Consider the following 12,485-nt stretch of genomic DNA (forward strand, 5'->3'; position numbering starts at 1 on the left):
TAACTAACCATTGTGCTTCGAGAATGTTCTCCCAGGTCCACACGTAGCAGTGCCTGCCCTGCCCACACCTGCTTCACAAACCAACACTAAACAGCACACAGGGCCTGGAGTGGTGTTTGCAGGTCGAAGCTCAGAGTTTGTGATGGAATTTGACCTACCAGCTTTGGAAGGACTGGCCTAGGTCTGCACCCATGTGAACAGCTTACAAGGAAAGCTTGCTGGTGAAGGGACTAGAGGGAAAGTCCTATGAGGAGAGGCTGAGAGAGCTGGGGTTGTTTAGCCTGGAGAAGAGGAGACTCAGGGGGACCTTATCACTCTCTAAAACTGCCTGAAGGGAGGGTGCAGTCAGGTGGAGGTCGGGCTCTTCTCCCAGACAACCAGTGACAGGACGAGAGGGCACAGCCTGAAACTGTCAGGGGAGGTTTAGGTTGGGTATCAGGAAGCACTTCCTCACAGAGAGGGTGCTCAGGCACTGGGATGCACTGCCCAGGGAAGTGGTGGAGTCACCGTCCCTGGAGGTGTTTAAGGAGAGGCTGGATGTGGCACTTAGTGCCGTGGTCTGGCCAATGTGGCGGTGTTGGGTCATAGGCTGGACTTGATGATCTCAGAGGTCTTTTCCAACCTCAACAATTCTGTGTGATTCTGTGACTTCAGAGGAGCCAGTATCACCCATCTAGTGCTTTGTCCTTCCTCTTAAGTAGGTATGTGGTTCCCTGAAGTGCTGGTGACCAGAACTTGGAGATTTTGATGCCCTGTTGCATTCCCTTTGTCCACATCCTCATGGCTGCACATGGCTCATGAGAGCACAGAAGCTGGTCCCTGATGCAAGAAGCAACACAACCACAATTTGAGGAATTGTGCTTTTCTCTTGACACTTCAATGCGCTGAGCTTCAGCATCTCCACTTGTCCACTGGTGCCAGTACAGGTTACATATTACTCCTGCCAACTTTTTGAACCTCTCCTGCATGAGAATAGTAATGTGCCAGCTCAGAGCCAGAAGCAAACCACTATCCTTCTAAACAGATGTTAGCAGAGCACAGCAACTCTTAGAGCTGCGCCCAAAGAATTATTTGGAGAACGATGGACCTCATGTATGCCACTCCATTGTGGACACATCAAGATTCACTTTGCAAATAGTTGGAAATAAATCTTCAATTCAATAGCCTTTATAATCCATATCAGAGCCTGGATAACACATGCCAGTGCTCATAACATAAGCAATGATTTTAACACAAAAATCATTTTTGGCGTTTCCTTTTTCCAGTTCAGGATTTTGGCCCATCTCATCCTTATGAAATGGTTATGTTCAAGAACCAGGAGGACTCATTCACCCAGCACACTGGGGAAGGGCAAAAGTTCAGACCATCTCATTAAAAGAAGAAAAAGCAGTGTACAAAGGCAGACCTGAATGTCTCATGGCCAAATTCATTAAGGTCCTCTGTATGGAGAAAGGTTGATAATAAAAGCAAAAATGTAACACATGTATATTGAATAGTTTTGAGGGTGTTTGAGTGATCTGGATGCTTGCATCTGGAAAGCAAGTGAAATAGTGTCTCAATTCCATAGAGTTTTGTACAGTGGATCAAGTGATATAGGCAAGCCTCACAGTTGCAGCAGTAGTTACTGCTGCTTTCTACTTCTAGACCTTCCAGCAGCCACATCATGAGAGAGCAATCTGCCTTTTTTTCAGCTTCTTGTGGTTTACCGTTTCACACATCTCTAGGGTCTTTCCCTAGGCTGTTTAACGTAACTGCCCATAGTAAAAAGAATCTGCAAAAACACAGACCAGAAGAACTAGCACACCAAAAATGCTTTTCAGACTTCTTGTAGCAGTCAGACTTGAAAAGAATATTCGGTGTATGATGAAGATACAAGAAAACCAAAAAGATGTTGTACTAGAAGCCTCTTTGTTAAAACAATGTTTTCCAAGAGCACCACTTTCACTGCTCCTAATTACACTCATTCCTCTAACAACATTTAGAAACTAACAGAGCTGGTTGTGTTATTCAGAGGATGGCAGGAAATTATATTAAGTTGAAAACAAGTTAAGAGCTTTGATAGCACATCAAATTCAGAACCACAATGAAAATGCACATATCACGAGCTCACTGTGCTATTTCAATCAGAGCTCCGAATACAGCACCGAGGCTTAGGTTTCAAGACTTACACTAACGTATGACCAATATAAAGTCTTATCATCCGTTCAGGAACACCATGTTCTTGTGTGAGGCTCATCTGTCTTTCCTGCACATACAGCAAAAAACAGCAGCAACAGACTTTCCTGAACAAACCCAGGGCATTCCCTGACCTCTGGCAGTTTCCCCAGCTGCAGACCACGTCGCCTGCAATGAAACAACATTTACAACAGTAAGAAAGTGAGACATCTGACTGGCTCCATTTCGAGCATATTTCTACCTATGCTAGCAACTGCACAGATCCACTAGCTCTCCAATTTGGAAAAGGATTTGTTAAACTGCTCCTTGTTTCTTAATTGTATTATGCCCACAAACTGTCACACCAGAGGCCATAGGAGTGTCTGATGAGCCTCTGAAGCAATACGCAATATAGTGAGTTCCTAAAGCCTCTGCAGGTAGGCAAAAGACTTTCCTATGCTGTCAAAAATGAGCACGCTTACAGTAAGACTGCAAAGTAACTTGCAAAGAAGTTCTTTTGTATAACTTCTCAACCTATTTTTTCCATAATCAAACTCAAGAACATGAAATTACAGCTTGCAAGGATATGCCAGGATTTTAGAACACAAGCAAGCACATTTTTAGAATTAAAAACATAGCTTGCCCTAGCATAGATATGACCACAGACTTCTCATTTACATTAAGTACCTAACACTCTAGAGGATCCTCAGTTTTGCAAGTCCATTCCTATGTAAATTGCTTTGCACGAGCAAGCAAAGTCCGACAGGAGATTGAAAAGCTTATTTTTACTGAGGAAAACCAGCAAACTTAATAGGGTTTCTCTTAAGGATCTTCATCTGTGCTTTTTTTAATTTAGCTGTGGTCCCCAGGACATCTCTGCTTTTGAAACCTTGCATTTAGAAAAAAATGCAATTACATGTTTTTGGCTTGGAGGCAGAAGATTCACTCTTAGTTATTGGTCATCATTTCCTCAAAACAACTGCAGCTCAGTAAGAATGTGTACCTGGAAACAGCTCTGGAGAAGGGCAGGGAGTTTTAAGTCAATCTGCTCTGGTTTAACTCCATCTCCACGAGAAGTAGATGCCTCTATTGAGTGCTTCCTCCTGCAAGATGAGCTGTGGACCAATGCCCAAAACTCCCATTGACATCAACAGGCTGAAAGAAAGCGCAAGCTGAGCCCAGCCGTGCGGTTCTCATGTGAGCCAACAATGGAGAGGCTATTCAGAGCTAAGGCAGAAAATCAGAACTAAACCCCAAGCCCACGCCAAGGACAGCTGTGCTGTTGACAGCCAGGCTTGCTATTCTACCACGCCAAAGCTTGTCTCAAAAACAGTATTTCCTAGAGTGTTTACTCTAGTCACAGGCTTGGCCTTAAAAAGCTCAGCCAGCTTCTGCCTATTGAACAGTAATGGCTGCCGCATTTTCAAGTCTCAGACATGCTCCAGGACAAGCTGCTTGATTTCAGTCCATCGTGGCAAAACTGGAGCACAAACACCCGGCATTTATAGTTAATCTGCACCCTTACATGACCACCCTGTTCCTGCTGTTTCCAAAGCCACAGTACTACCTCCTTCCTTCCTTCTCACTCCCAGGCAGTTCCCCATGGGGAGACCGCAGGATGCAAAGCACACCTGCGTCACCTCTCAAGCACCAGTGCCCAGCCGTGCTGGTCAAGGGAGGTGTCCTACTTTAGGGATATGGGGCTAAGCAGAGCCAGGAGAATGAAAAGGAAAAACAAGCTCTTGCTTTCCTCTCCTTGCCATTGCTTCTGTGTAGTGCATTGAAGAAGTCTCTTACCATCTGAGTTTTAAGCAGTAGCAACCCATGACCTTATGGGTGCTAACTTCTAAGAGAGACCAGTCACTTCTGTAAGTGCTTAAGCCAAGAGTTTAATGCTTAGTGGCAGTGGTATGACTGGAACAAAAGAAAAAGCCTAGCCTACCTCTTCTGCTTATTTTAGTTTCTTAATCTATACAATCAAGTCAGAATAGCAAGCAGCAAACTACTGCCATTGGATGCTCTCTGGACCACATGAGGAATAACCAGCTTGCTTCTAAATAGTCATTTATCATTTTCAGTCTCCTCCAGCTCACCTCACTGATCCTCCAAAGAAGTAAACTCTTAAGGCTTTCTCCTTTTCAGAGGCTGTTCCCATAAGCAAAAGATGTAACTTATCATGCCTGAAGAGAGACTCATTCATCCGCAGACAAAATACAACATGGGCAGTGACAGCATATGGTGAAGCTGCCTGCAAACTCCTTTTCTCCCCAAGCAACGATGAGATATTTGTATCACAATGAACCACATGCTGAGGGAGGAGTGGGAAGGCAGAGGTATCTGGCCAACTCAACACTCACATTGGGACCCAACCCAATGTTGTCCAGAAACGCCATGGCTGGGGAGGTGAGGACATTCTGGCCCTATTCCAGAGGAGAGGACTGACAAGAAGGTCCTGACCTTCACTTCCAAGCAACATCTACTAACTAGTCTTGCTGGAAAGTATAAGCAGGTTGCAGCAAATTTCTTAATCCACCAGGCCCTCAGGGCAACTTCAGCTGAATTCAGAGAGTGGGAAAGAGAACATGCCAGCATTATCCTTCTGTACTGTACCGTGTCAAAACAAGAAACAAAACATCCTTTGGAAAAAACTTCAACAGCCATCACACAAGAGACAGAACAAGGATATGCTGCAGGATGGCTCCCCTTGGGATGGCCACCCTTGGGTATCCAACCCAGCACCCGCTCTGTGACTACCACGTACCCCATCTCCAATCAAATTTTAACCAGTTGTGTTGTTGCTCCAGTTAGGATCTCTGGGTTTTGCCAAGTGATGTTTTTTGTGGCCTGCTGGCAGCCCACCATAAACCACTGCCAGTAGATATGGGAGACTGGGCTCTTCCTTCTCCTAGTTCAGTAGGAAATACTCTGTGGTGCTTTGAGAGAAAAATGCTAGAGGTCAAGACCCCAACCTTGTCCATTCGCATACAGAGATTCTGGCAGCCACCTTCAGGTGGGAACCTCCCCCCTCAAATTTGCTCCTTCCAGACCTACCTACCCCTCAGAGTCACACCAAGAATTCAAGCCTCACATAGTATTACCAGGATCACTCAGGACTTCTCCCTCAGTCACATCCCAAGGACGCATGCCAGTGGCGCCCATATGCCCATTCGATCTCCTCTCTCTGGCCTGCAGCCAAAGAATCAGCTTTACTCTAATACCTTCTTACCAGGCTTTAGAGCTTAGAGGAAAAAAAAGACAGCATGGTTCGGAAGGTAGCCAGCAAGCCTGCCAATCTAAATGATAAGCCTCAAGCTCATAATTCACTGCCACGGGTGCCAGGTGCTATCATTGTCTCTTTGGGAATCTTAACACAACAAAATCACTCTCTCTAGCTCTGTGTCCACCCATTCTTATCCTCCTCTTTCTTATTCCACAGATCTGTCTTGCCTGCAACATACACTCTCCCAAACTTCAGCCACATCTGATTTCCTTCCCTCATCTTCCTTATCTTCAGCCAAGCTCCCTGGTGCACTCCAAATCACCCTGATCAACATAATCCCCACTCTCCTTCATGATTCAAAGCAGCACCTAATGGAACCAGACTTCAGACGTTCTAGCTACTGGCTCATGCTTGGAGAAAGCCCAGATAGCACTTAGGTCCCATGTTAGTTCAGATAGTTATATTCACCAACATGCAAGCTCCCAGAAAAAGGCGGCAAAGTTACACAGCCAGATACCCAGGGAAAAAGAGAGACATTTCCTGACAGAAGCCCTCATACAGTGGTTCACCTGACCATCTCACCCTTGAACTGTTGCCCCTTTGCATGCATGACAAAACCAGATCAAAAAAGCACTTAGGGAAGGAAGGGATTAAGGGAGAAGAGCAGAAGTGTTCAGCGCTAGGAATGGACAAGCCAACATATTCTCTGCCAAGGCTAACACAATGGTGGAAGAGGTCCAAGGAAAGATGTGTGATCAGAATGAAAGCCTACTCGCAGCACACCTGAAAGGTGAACACAGAGTCAACAGACGTCATGGGGCAGGACAGAACTAGAGTAGACTTGCACAGAAATTAAAAAGGATCTGAGGGTCCTGATGGACACGAGATTGAATGTAAGCCAGCAACACGACCTTGCTGCAAAGGTGAATGGTATCCTTGGCTGCCTTAGGAGGAATGCTGCCAGGTGGTTACAGCATGTGATCCTTCCCCTCCCCTCTGCACTGGTGAGGTACACCTGGAGTGCTGGGTTCAGTTCTAGGTCCCCAGTACAAGAGCAACATGAAGGTGCTGCAGAGAGTCCAACAGAGGCCCACAAAGACGAGTAAGGGACTGGAGCATGTCTCCTGTGAGGAGAGGCTGAGAGAGCTGGGACTGTTCAGCCTGGAGAAGAGAAGGCTCGGGGGGGATTTTATAACTGTGTTCAAGTATCTGAAGGGAGGACAGAGGCCAGTGCTTTTTAGCAGTGCCCAGTGCCAGGACCAGGGGCAATAGGCACAAAGTGAAACACAGGAGGATGTTCCCTCTAAACATCAGGAAACACTTTTACTGTGAGGGTGACTGTGCACTGGCACAAGTTGACCAGGGTGGTTACAGAGTCTCCATGGAGATATTCCAAAGCCCTCTGGACACAGACCTAGGTAACAAGCTCCAAGTGACCCTGCTTGAAGGGAGGGCTTCTCCAGAGGCTCCTTCCAACCTCAGCCATTCTGTGAGAATGCTCTAACCTCTGTCATGCTGACTGATTTTGAAACCTTGGAAATAGGATTAGATTATCCTACCTACCTTGTGCCCTTGGCATTTACAAGCTGACACCATGGCAGCAGGTGAGCTTTACAGCCAATGAAGACACAGCCAACTCACTTCCTTCTGGAAAGGAGAGGAAATCATTACCCTATTTAGAAAGCAGCTAAGCCAAGTTCTACATGGGTTACTGCCCTCTTACATGCGGATTCATCCAGTTCCCGGAGCACACAGGCACTTCCATTGCAGCATGGTTTTGCCTGAACTAGATAATCATCCAGGGAACACTTCGGGGACACACAGAAAGAGACAGAGATATCTGCTGCGTGGCAGTCATAACCGCCTCCTCAGGGCAGGGTGGGGTTCCTCATGCCTTCCCTCACTATTGAATCAGCTTCTACATCCCAGACAGCACCCTTCCTTCCCACCCTCTCTTTACCAGTGTCAGACTACAAATGCCTTAATCAGCAAACCAGACACAGCCGGGTGGCACTGAGCCAAAGAGTCCTTATAACAGACATGAAACCAGAAGAGAACGTCTCCTCAGCTCCTCCAGAGGCACAAAGGACGTGACCCCTCTACAATGCCCCACTGCCCACTCATGTGGTACATATCCAGAATCTCAGCCTCCTGCCACAGAACTACATCCTTGCAAACAAGTAGACTGGACAAGCTAATCAATCATTTTCAGCCCCAAAATTTCTCACGCTAGGACTGCCTTGCAGCAGCCAGGCATAGCATTTGTTTTGCTAGCTACTTCAGTGCCAAATGCTAGCAGGGGTAAGACAGACAGGGGCTTCTGTGCTGGAGGAACAGCTGCTGTAGGATATTTCTTGGGGTGAAAAATAAAAGCAAAATTACAGGAGGTTACCAGAAGCAGAATTTCTCATTGTGTAATGGCACAACCCATTTCTGCAACAGCTTCCTTATTATATTGCTTCAACAAATGCTCTACTGCACCTGGGGACAAAGAACTGCTACAGCCCGACTTTTCACACCTGGGAGAGAAAAGTGCTGGCACTGAGTCTCTTAGGAGACCGTGTACGCCATTACACTCGGCACAGGCCCCTGAACACTGCTCAGTCACTTTGGACAGTGAGGCCCAGGGCAGAGACCATGATGAAACTACCAGCACCAGCAGCGGGATTCCTGGCACCCCTTCAGCACAGAGGTAAGCTCAAATGGGCAAACAGATGACAGCAATTTTCAGGAACTGACAAGGTCTGGATTCAGACAGGACGCCAAGAGATGAAAAGGACTCGCGAGCTCGTATGTTCTCTATCTGGAAGTTATTTGTCAAGTCCTGCCAAGACAGGTAAGGGCAAAACCCAGCTGTGCTAAGGAGCCATTAGCAGTCCAAAGGCCAGACTCAAGCATAAGCAAAGGGTCACATACTGGTCCCGTGTCATATGTGGCAAGTGCTGTCCTGCAACGGCTGCACAGCCAGTATCGGCCCAAAAAAAAGCTTTCAGTGCCAATTGCCCTAACCAGATATAGGCCAACCAAAATGCCAGTATTCAATTATTAAGCAAAATGACTGTTTGGCTTGGTAATACACAGCTAATCCCAGATCAAGGCTCACTCTGTACCCAGGCCATTTTCAGTGTCAAGACAAGACAAAGTTCCACTCACTCATTGGGCACTGAAACTAATCACCTACCAAAAGCGTGCAGTGTCTGCAGTGTGAAATTCAAATATTAGCACAGAATGTGTTTTTATTTTCTGTGATGGCCTTTTTCATCCTAGCATTTTAAATAACGTAGTAAGCCTCCATAAGACAATGATATTATGTACTCATGCATGCATTCAAACCATGGCAGAAAGGTTTCACAACTTGCTCACAACTACCCAGTGACTTTGTAACATAACTGGAAATATACCCAAGTATCCAAACTGTGCCTTGCACTTCAAAATAATGCCTTCCTCACCAGCCACCTACTCTCACATAAATGAGGACAACTTGGATTGCTCATTGTGCCAACTCAAAGCTGCCTTCCTCCAAGAGAGATCTTTTCTGATCACTCTTCCTGCAAATGCTACACTCTGACTTCTCAAGCTGCTGAGATTTCAGAGGAGCTCCGGAGAGTCCCACTAAACAGGAGAATGAACAATTTACTTCTCTTTCTGTTTACATAACACACCAAGACCAATTCATCTCATCTCCTGAGAACAAACTCAGCAGCTCCAAGGAATCTTTGTGACACCTTGGATTTCCTTACACCTCAGCTAACCCCTGCACCTCCTGATACCTTCACCCCAAGCCAACAGAGGAGGTCCTTACTCTCCTTGACCTCATGCTCTTAGTATTGCCAAGACAGCCAGATTTGCTGAAGTTACTAGAGTGGGAGCAGCCACAGTCTTTTCTAGGACATGCCAGCCTTCATTAAATAGCAAGTGGCTGGCAGCAGGGCCTGCATGGGACATTGCTGTCCAAGGACCATGATCAAGGGGTAGCTGTGAGAAGACATTCATTGCAGCAACATGGGCATCATCTGCATGAGCCAGGGTATTTCTGCCCAATTAAGAGAAAGAAAGGAAGAAATCTTCTGAGCTAACTTTCTAGACCTTTGGAGGAGTGAAAAAAAGCATGTACTGAGTTGTCCTCACTCAGCCTCAATAGGGCAAAGGCTGTGTAGCCATCTGACCAGCCAACTAGAGTGGGAAATATACCCACCAACTGTCCAAACTCATGGCTGGGGCACAGAAGGGCAGAATCACATCACCCTGTGAAGCTGGAAAGGTGTGGCCTGGCACCTATGCAGAACTGGGCTTTTTAAGCCTGCTCCTGGGCAGATGCGGAGGGAGACTGAACTGAAAGCTCCAGATGACGGAGATTTCCATTTATCCACAGGCCATGGAGGTAGAAGGACGGTAATTCCATATCCACTTAGAAGCACTCAGATTGCCCCCAATCTACTTGACTCTCCCAAATTTTCTTCCTTTCCTTACTAGAAAGCACCAAATCACTGGAACACAGGAAGACATTTGGACATCACATGCCCCTGATTCATGGCCTTCCTGTAAAAGCTTCTTGTTTGGTTCACCCTAAGAGTAGCTTAAGCATCCCAACACACAGGCACTCCATATCACAGCTCTCTGGACCAATTTTCCATCATCATCCAATATAAACAGAATTTGACAAAAACTCAAAGTACTCATCACCTCTTCATCCATCTCTGACCCACAACCCCTACCACATTACGCACCCAAAAGTCTCTTCTTGTATCAGAACACACCTCCTTCTGGCAAAAAATAATCTTGCCTGATAGGTTTTATCATCTGTCAAGTCTACAGAGCTGCAGGAATGGAAAATAAGGCTCAGGGACAAGAGTAAAAACCACATCTGCTCAAAAAAGTTTCCATCTGATCAAGTTTTCTAGCTGTATTCTCATGAGAAAGCACATGATAGTAAGTATAAGAATCTCAAAGCAACAACAGTTTGATTCTCAGAGCCCAGATGAAGCCTTAGAGTAGCCAGCTTAATATTATCATTCCTCACTTGCATTGTTTACCCAACTAAAAAACACATGATGCCAAGCACTGCCCAGACAGTTAATTTTTGTTGGAGAATGAAAACAAACCAAAACACACACACTCCAGTCCCATTTTTACAAGTGGGGAAAGGAAGTACTGAGTGAGATTTGCCCAGCTTCATACAAAAATTTTGTGACAGAACTCAAAACAAAACCCAGACTTCAAATCACTGTCATAAAAAACATGAGACTGCTGATTTTAGCTAAGCTGATGGGAATTCAAATATCAGTAAAATACTGAACCTACAACACTACTGTTATCTCCATCCTGATCTTTGTAGCAGAAACAAGCACAGGTAGCAAGCAAGAAGTCAAAGAAATTCAAGATGGTACTGGTTGAAAATTGACCAATTAGAACTATAAAAGTAATGCAAACAACCAATGTTACAATATTCAGGCTGCACCTCACTTTGCATGTCACCCCTCCCCCACCCCAACAAAAGTAAACTTTTATATTAAAACCACTAGCTGAATATCCTTTCTTTATAACAGGAATTCCATAACTTAGAAGTGTTAATGACATCTACAGTAAAAACGTTATTTTAAAAAACACACCTCCACCTTTACTTGAGATTTCTACTTCTCTTGCAAAAAGCTTTGCCATAATTAATCCAGGAGCACAGAAAGCAGACAAACCAGGTAGCAAATTGTTCTCACAAGGTTTCCCGAAAAACTAGAATAGTTTGGAAAGCTTATTTAAATTAGCCCCTAACCTTCACCGACACACTCTCAGACACACTGCTGGAGGGAATTTAAGGCAGCGCAGGTAAATGCTATGCTTGGGGTCCAAATCAGGGAAAGCACCTGGGCCAAAAGGAACATTTCTCCATTTACTCATACGCACTCTGAAAAAAAGACGGCTGGGCACAGTCTTACCAGGCTTCTCGTCTCATTAGGATGTGAGACTAATTAAAGTCTGTCAGTATCAGTACAAGATTTGGGTGATGTGAAATGCAAGACTGGGCCTTTTGAATGTTCTGTGAGCAGAAACTTGGCTACAAGGGCATAGGGGGGTGAGGAAAACCGTACTGAAATCACAAGTCTCTGCATTCTGTATTCATGGGATGTATGCTGCCAGCAGGACTGAGAACAAGCAGCAATCTCATGTGGAAATGGAGGGGTCTCACTTTTACAGACCTTGGAAAATAAATACATAGTCCTTTCTTTTAGTGGGTCCATCTTGTAGGCTTAAAGGGAGTGTTGTTAGCGAGGATAAAACTAGCACATCCGACCAACCAGAGGCAGTGAAATTCTTCCCTAATGTGAGGGAATTCAGAAGTGAAAAATCAACAAAACTGTCTTTAACTTACTGCAATTTACCAGGGTCAGCAGATGTGTGCAGACACACTTTGAAATTGACATTACACTAGGGCAAGAAGAAAAACAAAAAAATGAAGAGAAAGCTGAAATGCTAACTGGACAGCAAGGCCTTCTGAAAGAGGGGCCCCAGATGGGCACTGTGCAGGGCAGCCCACCCCACCAGTACCTCTGCAGAGATGAGGCAACTCTTCACATTTACACATCTCAGTCCCAGGCCCCTACAAAAGTCCTGCAAAATCAAGAGCAAACCATAAACAGTTTGCATTTGTGAAGTGTGAAGAAGGTAAAAATCACTGTTTCACATTGCTGTAAAACTCCAGGAGGCATAGAGACCCAGGCCCAAGTGTGGAAAGACCTATCATCATCAAGTCCACAACTACTACTTTGATCACAGGTATTTCTTTATAGACCCCCAAGCAATTCAATTTTTTTTTTTTTGAGTAAATGCTATGGGTCAGATCATGGCAGCAGGGGTAACCTGAGAAAAACGAACCCCAGTGAATTTCCTCCTGTGCCATGCAATGAACCAGACAGTATGGGTGCTGCCTTGCTAATGGGGGCAGCAAGAACAGCTCAAAGGTAGCAAGAGCCACTCAAGTAGCAGCAGCTTTACCTTTCAGGAGAGGTATCTACAGTCAGGCCTAGATTATCCTAGACAGCAGGAATACCAGTTATGTCCCTGAAGACATGATCACAAGAAGCAACCCTAAGAATTTACTGAACCCTGCCTCAGTAAT

At 45.4% G+C, this 12,485-nt stretch overlaps 1 protein-coding gene across 1 annotated transcript in view; it reads right to left on the reverse strand.

Annotated features, from left to right (window-relative positions):
• LOC104276286 overlaps positions 1-12,485 on the reverse strand; it is a 54,226-nt gene that overhangs the window by 21,530 nt on the left and 20,211 nt on the right. The gene's annotated exons all lie outside the window — the stretch shown is intronic.

The sequence above is a fragment of the Apaloderma vittatum genome, unplaced genomic scaffold, assembly GCF_000703405.1.
Source record: "Apaloderma vittatum isolate BGI_N311 unplaced genomic scaffold, ASM70340v1 scaffold9097, whole genome shotgun sequence".
NCBI lineage: Eukaryota > Metazoa > Chordata > Aves > Trogoniformes > Trogonidae > Apaloderma > Apaloderma vittatum.